Source organism: Cupressus sempervirens, chromosome 5 (assembly GCF_028749045.1).
Source record: "Cupressus sempervirens isolate cs-2001-9-10 chromosome 5, ASM2874904v1, whole genome shotgun sequence".
Classification (NCBI taxonomy): domain Eukaryota; kingdom Viridiplantae; phylum Streptophyta; class Pinopsida; order Cupressales; family Cupressaceae; genus Cupressus; species Cupressus sempervirens.
The window spans coordinates 843,279,579-843,290,267 of NC_143122.1; the positions used below are offsets into that span (position 1 = coordinate 843,279,579).

General features: G+C 34.6%; 1 pseudogene; it reads left to right on the top strand.

Annotated features, from left to right (window-relative positions):
- The first annotated feature begins 2,405 nt into the window (after nt 1-2,405).
- LOC149558506 (wax ester synthase/diacylglycerol acyltransferase 7-like) lies at nt 2,406-3,174 on the top strand (annotated as a pseudogene).
- The last annotated feature ends 7,515 nt before the right edge of the window (nt 3,175-10,689 follow it).

Genomic DNA, 10,689 nt, shown 5'->3' on the forward strand with positions numbered 1-10,689 from the left:
AAAGATGGGGGAAATGTGGATCAAGATGAATTTCATACTACTTTTATTCCTACTTGGTGCCTAAATACTTCAGCTGATGACTTTCTTTGTGGAGAAGACCTTCCTATTAATTCACCCCTAATCATTAATGATGAGGACTCTATTGATGAAGTCAACTCTTTAGAATATTTTTCACAATCTTCTACCACCACTGGTGAAGAAATAACCTCAATTGAAATCTTGCAGATAACTCCTGAGATTGAAGCCTTTACTTTTGTGGATGTTGAGGAGTTTTCAGAAAGTGGAATGATCATCACAAGAGTAGAAGATCATTTTCAAGAGAAAGATGATGAGCTATCAAGAGATCCCCTTCCAAGTTACATGCAAGTGGAATATGAAGTTTTCCCATTTTGTGAAGATGGTCATCAAGAAAAATTAATGCACCAAGCTTGTGTAAACATTGATAAATATTTAATGACAAGTACAATAGACATGGAAATGAAAGATAAGTTTCAAGTAAGAGAAGACGACACACAAAGTTCTTATTCTTCCTCATGCATGAAACCTGAATTCGAAGCATTCCAGTTCACAAGTGGAAACCACATTGAAGAAAACATTATGATGGTACCTTGCACTAGAGAAGTAATTGGCATTGAAGAAATGTGTTGTGATTTAATGATTGAAAAATGTGAAGATGAAGGCATAGATGATGATGTTCTTTTAAAAGAATTTTCCTTACATCAATGTCACTTGATGATCAATTCTCTTGATCAGATAGACTCAATAGAGCATACGTGCACTCAAATGGAAAAGATGATTGTTTCTCCTTTGAGCGATTTGATGGGAGAAAAGGAAGAAATACATCATGGGAAGATTCAATGTGACAAGGATGTGCATTCATATTGGAGTAATTTCATAGAGAATACAAACAAAATCATTTCCATAGAAAAAAAAAAGTGTCTGGTGTCCAAAATAAGTTCAGGAATCCACGATCACCAATCACTAGAATTTCAAGTACCAGGCTTGCCAAATAGAGAACAAGATCATAAACTCATCCAGGAACTTGAGAGCCTTATCCTTCAATCCTTTCGAAATGAAGTCATCAACAACATGCAACATGAAGCTAAGTTGATTCCAAAATTAGAGATTTTTGATGAGACATGGTTATTTGGATACATTCTTTTATCAAGTGATGTGAAGCATGCTAAGAGTCTCAAAATTGGGATTCAAAAAGAGAACTTACACTTGAGTCCACAGGAACCTGAAAGTGGCCACATGTTAGCACACTATGGTATTTATTTTCCCCAGCTAGTGAATGGATTTGCATGATTATACCTTGAGTCACGGGAGGTAGGAAAACTTACCTTGTATATAGTCTAGTTAGGAGTTTTTGTTGTGCCTAGTTTTCTTCCTGTTGTCCCATTTTTGGTGTTCGTTCCCTCTTTTGCAAATCAGTCTCTTAGATGACTCTATTTTATCGCCCAATGGATAAGGCACTATTTAATTCATTCTGGATTCGAGCTTTGTCCTATATAGTCCTTGTCCCCAGTTAGAGCCAGCTGTTGCCCGGTTATAAAATTCTTTCAATTTTATAAGCGTCGGTTAATATTTAAAACTTGCCTGGTTTTAAGCCTTAAACTAGTCATTTCATCCTTGAATTCTTGTGAGTTTCTAAATCTTCATGTCATTGGCTCGTTCCCAGCTCCACACAACACTTGAAATTTTTAAAATCTGACTTCTGAGCCTCAAGTTATTGCAGGTTAATGGAGAGACCCAAAATACATGTTTTCCACTCTATCATTAACCATTAACCTCTCAAAAGGTTAATGATAACCACAAAAAACAAGTTTTTCCTAACCATTAACCTCTTAAAAGGTTAATGATAACCCCCAAAAACATGTTTTTCCTAACCATTAATGTATCAAGATGTTAATGATAACATCCAAAACATGCTTTTCTTAACCTCTTTGAGACAATCATTAACCTTCTTTGTTTAGCTGATTAAGGTTAAGAACTGGAAGTAAGATCATCTAAAAGACAAGTGCGGATATTGCGCCTGGTTGATCTTAAGGTGGAGAAAATGGAAAAGGATGGCCGAAAAATAGTTGTGTTCACATATAATTTCAAAATGCTTGGAGATTTTGGTGTTGAGAGTGAAAATTTTCAATCTGTTTACCAACAAGGTGTCTACTTTAATGGTACAGTCAAATGTTGAAAATGGGTAAATAAAATAGTTGTGGGTACATACACTGCACTTGGGAAATTAGCATTTAATGACAATAACGGTGAGTTAAATTGGAATAAATAAATTCTCACAACCCTCAGCTTGGTAAAATCTAGTAAATGCATAAACTACGAGTACAAAAGACATCAATGCTTGAGTTATATAAACATGCATTCCAAGAAAGGCACTGCAATGGAGAAAGATGGAGAAATTTGTCAAGGGTTTGAAGAAGACAAAAACAAACATAGATGATCATATCATAGTCCCACAGATTGATCTCAAAACTCATGAGAATTCTCTAGATTTTGTGAACAACTAGGCTACCAAGTTGGCCACGGCTCCTCCACTAGATCCATCAAAGCCTCTGTGGCAGCTTCATGTTCTCAACATAAAGTCAACAGAAGAAGAAGCAACAATGATATTCAGAATCCACCATTGTTTAGGAGACAAAATTTCTCTCATGTCTATTTGCTTTGCTTCTTCATGTAAAGCAAATGATCCTAGTTCCTTGCCCACATTACCACGCCCTGCTCAAAGACCCACCAAAAAAAAAAATCAGCCTTGTTTTCTTGATTTTTATGTTATTTGCAAGGTTTTTGCTCATGATGTATTAAAAATTTAAAGACATTATGGGAATGGTGGGTATCCTTTCAGACATTATAAAGGATAGTAAGATGCCCATTAAGGGATCAAGAAAAGTGGGATCAATGCCTAAGCGTTTGGCACATATTAGTTTCAGTTTGGATGACGTCAAAACTATCAAGCAAGCTATGAATGGGACTGTAAATGATGTGATTCTAGGACCTCTGGTGGCTGCCTTGGTTAGATATTTGGACCAGATATATGCAAGTCGGGAACAAACTCTACCATCAAGTCTAGTTGTGAGGATTTTAATCCTTGTGAATATGAGGTTGGCACCAGGCATACAAGAGCTGGCAGACATGGAGAGTAAAAGTGGGCTATGTCGGTGAAGTAATGATCTTGGATATTTCATTGTTTCTCTTCCAATGCTTAAATATGGAGATCCTCTTCACTATGCGTAGGCATGTGTTTGACAAAATGCACAATAATGTATCTTGGAGAGGTAATTCTTGCTTGCAAGATGACCCGTCCAATCCAAGAGCTAGCAAAACATATATTGATAAGGTTTATTCTATGAAGCTTTTGCATGAGTTTGCATCTCAGGGCAACCTTGAAGTTGTTTAAAGACTTGTGAAGGGTGGACAAAATCCATTTGTATGTGATGAGCAGGGCCGAATAACTTTGCATCATGCCTCTATGTCTCTAAGTGATTACAAGGCACATCAATTGTTTGACCAAATTTCACACAAAAGAACATTCAAATTCTCTAGTAAATTAAAACTCATTTGCCACCCTCGACTCAGCTCGCATAGCATGGTTACAGAAGACACTAATATGTGAGGCATTTATAAAACTTGAATGAATCATTCAAATATCAAAAGAAGATCAGCAAGGATTTATTATGCAATCTTCCTCTCAAAAGATGTAAAATCCGAGTTTTAGGTCACGCTGGGTTAATTTTATTGAGGTTAATTAACCTCATCCAAATCATGTATTTGCGAGGTAGTTACTAACCACAGAGGGGTAGTTATTAACCTCTGTGTCTATATAAGGGCTCTTTTGGGATTTGTAAAGGGACTTTTTGGTCTTAAAAAGAAGGGAACACTATGCTGAAATTTTGATCTAGGGATAAATTTTGGAAAGTATGTAAACTTTTTATCTTTGTATTGAATAATCTCTATTTCTTTCTTGGTGCAAGAAAATGAAATGAGATGTGCTTTGGGTTTCTTATTTTAAAATCCAAATTCTTATACACTGTAGTAGACATTCTCGTGGTGCTATGCGAGTGTTTACGAATGATAATGAATGTCCTTTATAATACTGGTTGCTTTCAAGCGTAGCTCTTGAGCACCTCTATTATTTATTTTGTTTACTAAAGAAGGTTGTGAGGGCACGTGGTACATTTTTCTTCCATGACTTTCTCCTGAACTTTGAAGTTTTATATTCTTTAATCAAAAAACCCTTTAAAAATTATATCATACGAGGGAGCTGCCCCTCAAAACGCAGAGGAAGGCCGCATATCAAGGGCCTATCCAACTGTTGTGAACTATTTGCCACACACTCCGTTGGCAATTCTACTGTGAAAAATCTATTTACCAACAATTCGAATGTAGAGGAGGAAAGAAAGACAATATGAAAAAGGGGAGAGCTGGAATAACAATGAGCAGAAAAAAATCTAAATAGTGAGAAAATATTAGACTTTTAACAAGTAAATCAATAAATTTATTTTTTCTCTTCAAGGAAATGTGCAGGAATAAAGATATTAGTATTTGCAAGAAATAAATTTCTATTATAAATTTGCAAAAATAGATTTTTTTTTTTTTGGCAAATAGCAAGTTATAAAAAAAAGATATATAGGAGAAGAAATAAAAGACTAGATTAACTTGAATTGCTAGCAATCAAAAACCTGCAAGTGCATGGTTAGCACAATAAAAATAAAGCAATAATAGCAAATTTTCTTATTGTTTTGGTGGCAAGCCTTCCAAAACAAGAGAAAAAATGAATTAGATGACAGTGTAAAGAACTCTTTGGTGGTAAATCTTTGAAAGAGGGTTAGAACCTGAATTTTTTTTTATAGATTGAATAAAAACCTGAAACAAAAAAAAGAAAAGAAAATGAATCTTCAAGCTTATCTTTTCCTCTCAACAAAAAAATTTCAATGTGGTAACCTTCAGACACACTCAAAAAAGGATTAGGTAGCTCTGATACCATCTTAGAAATAATGAAAGTGAAATGAACTAGAATGAAGAGCAATAAATTAATCAAAGAGAGTTTGTAATGAAAATAGTTACCATACTTTACATGAGTTTTCCAAGATCAAAACAAGAGTGGAGACAAAGGTTTTGTAAGGGGAAATCAAAGAAAACCCCTTGTGAATTATATGAGAAAACAAAATGCCTAAATAATGAGAGAATGAGAGAGAAATGGAGCCATAAGCTCATTACAAGTACTACATAGTGAGTGTATAGTGTAGAGATTTAGATAGGAGCATCCCTTATATATTAGAGATGAGAAGAGGAATTATTTAATAACTCCTGTGTGAATGATTTCCACATTGATAAGAGTGTGCATAACAAGTGTCATATTCCTCTTAAAGAGGAATAAACTATTTTCCTTAATAAAGGAATTACAAAAATGAGTTGTGCTCACACATGGACAAGAGGACAAGAAAATGACATGTCCTAACATGTGGACTAGAGGAAAAAAAAACATAAGGGATACCTTGGTTTATCCCAATAATAATTAAATACAACCAAGAAAAGATTACTAATTGAAACACATCCACACCTTAGTTTTATCTTCGCCTTGGAGGGTATTTGGGTAACCAAATATTTGTGTCATGTGTTTAAATTTCATGGATGAGATTTATAGATAGATCTATTTATTTAAGTATTTCATTTTATAAGTAAAAATAGTCGTGGACATCACTACAATTGGGACTATAGCACCAAGCAGAGCTATCACTACTCTCAAGTATATGGACACATTCCTGAGAACTACATAAGAACATACTAGTGGTAACTACAATAGATGGTTGAGTCAAACCACTTGTTTCAGCTACCTAAAGATTGGACACATCAACAAGTATTGCCCAACTAGGTCAGAGGCACCCAACTCCGAGTTCAACAAAGGAAAAATAAAAGTTGATGTTGAATAGATCACAGGAGAAATGAATAGAACATGAAAAAGAAAAGATGGAAGCAACACATCTAATAGAGGGAACACTTCACCAAAAACATCAAGTGGTCACACTTCATCCAACTAAGAAAAAGAATGTATGTGAGACTAATATTTAAATGTTTTATCATACATCAGTTGCAAGACTAAATTGATACTTAAAGGGATAGATCAACATGAATAAAGATGCAAGTCTACCCTCAAAATGTTATCTTCAGTTGCTAAGTGAAATCATAGTATATGCTAAGTTGTTGACATAACTAGTGGAAGCTTAGTGATTAGTTGCTACCGAGTGAAGGGAAATTCATATTGAAGCTAAGTAAGGGAAAATTTAGTGTATTCTAAGTGTTGGAAAATCAATAGAAGCTAAGTAAAATAGAATTGCATAAGGAGCTGAGTGGACAGTTGTATAAGCATCAAGCATTAAATGCTATGAAATGAAGGGTATAAGGTTGAGTTTTCAATCATTTCTCATCATAGAAAAAATAGAACAAGAGCATGAAGAGCATATAAAAAAATCCAAAAAGACATTGAAGCTTTTCCAAAGATGCAAGTCAAGATTTAGCATCATTTTGTTGATTTAAGATTTTAGACCAATTCCCAAAGTTGGATACAAAAATGACCCTATCAAAGCTTTATCCATTATTCTACCTAAAGTTGTGATGGTCCAAGATGTTAGAAGGTGTTATAACTATAAAGTAGGTGCAATTGGTGACATGGAGATTCGTATGAAAAAATTTGTGAGAATGGGGTATTAAAGGAGGGGCTTAACTCGTGCCCTAGATTTGCCTATTGTATTCAAAATTGAATGGATAAGAATTGTCTTAAGTAGAATCCATGATAGATTCCTATGGCTAGAAGATAGACCCATTAAACTATCTAAAATAATTATACATAGAGGAACTAGATATCCAACCCTAGAATGGCCAAAAACCCTAAGGAGTGATTCTAATGAAGCCATAGAGAAGAACACTGGGGCAAACTGGAACAAGAGAGGAATGACTTTTGACACCATCAAAGATCCTCTTGTAGAATTTTTTGTTAGAGTCATATCCCATAAATTCTACCAGTCAAGTTGACTGAATAGTGTACCTTGTATTGTAGTTGATGTTGGATACAAAATTGTCAAGAAGGATCATACTTATGATCTAGCCAAATTGCAATAACAATAGATTATGGAGAATTTGTGAGCCATAAGAAGGTCTAAGGGTGCTCAATGAAAAGTTGGAGAAATTTTGATATGCATATATTTTTATGTACAGAATGAATTCCCATCTTTTGGAAAGGTAAGATGAAAAAAAATAAAGATCAATAGTAGTATAGGTGAATGAATACATAGAGCAAATGGTGGAAAATTTTGAAACTATAATGACCAATTACTTCGAAGACTTTAAGTATTCAATAAAATAGAGACTCATGATACCTATCTCTCTTGTTGAATAGCACATTAATGACATTTGTTTCTTACTTGATATTGATTTCACATACATCCAAGTAGTGATACCAAGGGTGACATGGCTAAGGCCACTTGGATATGAAATCAATATTGATGAGGCATCAGTAGCAATCACAACATTGCTAGCAGAAGATATTGATAAAAGTCCAAAACTTTTTGGCACTTTTGATGTTGTGAAGTCAAAAATTTGAAATGGAGTTGAAAATTGCTTCAACCCTAAAGATAAAGGACAGATTGGTGAAAAGGCTTAAGGCTAGACTTAGTAAAGGTACTACAAAAGGTGAAAAGGATGATGAAGATGATGAAGAAGAAGAAGAAGAAGAATAGGCCCAAGAGAAACTTGTCTTGAATAAAGGCATGGGAGAAGATGCATAAGAGGTAGAAGGTGCTAAGGATGAAGATGAAACCAAGGAGGTATATACCAAGTTAGAGGCAAAGAAAATAAAATTCTCCACCAAACTAGTTGCCAATTCCAAGAAAGTTGCTAAGCCTAGCCTAACAAAGCCTACCACAAGGGCTAGTACAAGAGCCACATCAAAGAGGGCTAAGGAGGAAGAAAAGAAGAAGGCTACTAAATATGAAGGTCCAACCATGATGAGAAGAAAATATGTTGCACCCCTTAAATCAGATGAAGAAAGAATAAAATCTAATGACAACAACCAATTTAGAGTCGTAAGTCACACGACTAAGTCTAATTTAGAAAACATATGTGCTAACATTAGGGATAATGCAAAATTGTTAGGTTTTAAAAGTATTGATTTCAATAAGTTGAATAGAGAGGAACAAAACATGGTTTGAAGAGTCAGTCTACACCATGATGGTAAAGTTCAAGAACACTCCACTTGAACTTAACAATTCAATGCCTAAGGAGTTATATTCAATTATAGAAAATAAATGGCATTATTGCCTTAATATGAAAAGAGAAATAAGAGAGTCAACATTGGCTCAAGTAATGCCTAAACTTACTAAAGGGAAAATTAGTAAAGAAAATAAGAAGCATGGGAGAAAATTTGCACCCAATATAGAGACTTTAGTATTCTGTAGAATGAAATTGAAGATGTTGTCAAAAAATCCACTCAATGTGGAAATTAATTTATGGCCTAGCAACTATGAAAGAATGATAAGCAGACCCCTTGGAAGGAAGAAACAAAAAAGAAGAAGAGGACAATGATAAGGAGAAAGAAGGTGAAAAACAAGAGGAAGATGTTACAATGGAGAAGGAGACACAAAAGGATGACATAAAAATTGTTGAATAGCAGAAAATAGAATAGAGTGTGCAAGACACATAATTGCCACCACCAAGTCATCCACATGTATGTCCCAGACTTGCAGATATAGTAACTGTACAAGATGTTCTTGGCAATTTTGGTCAGAACATCAATCCATTGACTATAAAGGATCTTGAAAAGATTCTTCACTAGACTACACTTTAGGCTCAATTGTGTACAAATCTAGTCTTGGTGAGTGTGGAAGAACCACAAAAGGCTATAGCTAACTTCACAAGGGATAAGGTATTCCAAAAGAACCACCTTCTCATATCCCAATACCTACAAGTGGACAACCCCAAGAGCAACTACACAAGTACCAGTCACTACAACTACTAAGGAGCTAGTAAAGGAAAAAGTAAGACAAATGGATACCTCTATCACTATAGCACAAGAACAAGGTGCACCCCCAAAAATCACAATAATTGAAAAGAAAATATCTAAAGAGGATAAGGAAAGTCCCAAGGAGAAGGAGCAAGAGGAAATACAAACATTGATAAACTTGCCTACAATAGGGACTCCAACTAGAACAACTCAAAGGCAGAGCACTGAAGAAATAACACTTCAAATTTGAGCATTAGGTTCAAGCTCTACAAAGGTTGCAAGGGTACTTCACTATGGAGACCCTGCACTAGGTGAGGACATAGTCATTCCCAAGCATGACTATGAAATTATGAACATTGATCAGATAAATGAAGTTCAAGACACACTAGAAAAGAAAAGAAACAAGAGATACTCATAAATGAGTATAACCAAAGGCAAGAATTAATTGAGATTAAAGACATTTTTCTAGATGCATTTAACTTGCAGATACCTAATGAAACCAAGCCTATTATGGAGCAACTATCTAGTATAGTGGACCAAGTATAGAATGAAGACCTTGATGCAAATGCAAAACTATTAGAATGGTCCAAAAAGAGGTTTCAAAAAAAGGTGAATCAAAGAATATCATGTGAAATAACACTTTCACAAGTTGAGCTAGCCAAGAAGATTGAAAAACAAAAGGCAGTACTTGAGAATGTATTCTCATTGTACTCAAAATTATATGACCCATCAATTTTCACACAAGAAACTAGCCAATGGATAATGAGCTTGGAGAGGAATTTAAAGATATCAAGCATGCAAATACCCAAGGATCTAGCTTAGAGTGAGAAGCATTTTAAAAATATGTTTCACACTCAGAAGGAACTAGATATGCTAATAGTAGATGAGGCAAATACCAAGGCCAAGTTAATACAAATTCAATCTGTATTAACCACACACATGGAAATTTTGTAGAAAGAACTAGCCTATGCTGAAAATGTGTTAAAGAAATACCCCAGTCTTTCTACATTGGAAGGCCTATTTCACCTTGTAACAGAAACAACCATCTAGCTTAAATCACTAGAAATTGTATTAGAAAACTTGGATGCTACTCTGATGATAGTAGTGGAGCTAAATAAATATTTTTTGGCTAAATATTCAGTTAATATATAGATCCATTTGACATAAGTATAAAAAAGGGGGAGATAAAATTTTGGGAGATAATATTTTTGAGTTGGTGGAGATAAATTTGGAGATAAAATTTTGGGGAGAACTGCAAGGGAAGATGTGCGAAATGGGGAGTTAGTAAAGAGTTGATAGAGAAAGAATGACAAGGAAAGAGAATCAAAATCAGCATGAGAGGTTGTGGATACAACAAAGGCACATCAACTCGAGGGGAGTTACAAATTTTGAGGTATCTTCACAAAATTTTGAAAAATTTTTGAAGTTTTGTATATATGTTGAACATAATGTATATTATACTTGAAGAGATTAGACTCATCATGTATAGTTAAGTGTTTTCAACACTCATGTCAAAGGGGGAGATTTTTGGTATCAAATTGGTTTTAAAAATTGAGTGTGAACACACTTAAGAAATTTTCTTAATTGATGCTGAGCATAATATAGATGTCGAGTCACAATACGTGCCAAGCTAGAAATTCATCAAGTGTCAAGGCAATTAGATGCTGAGTGACTAATAAATT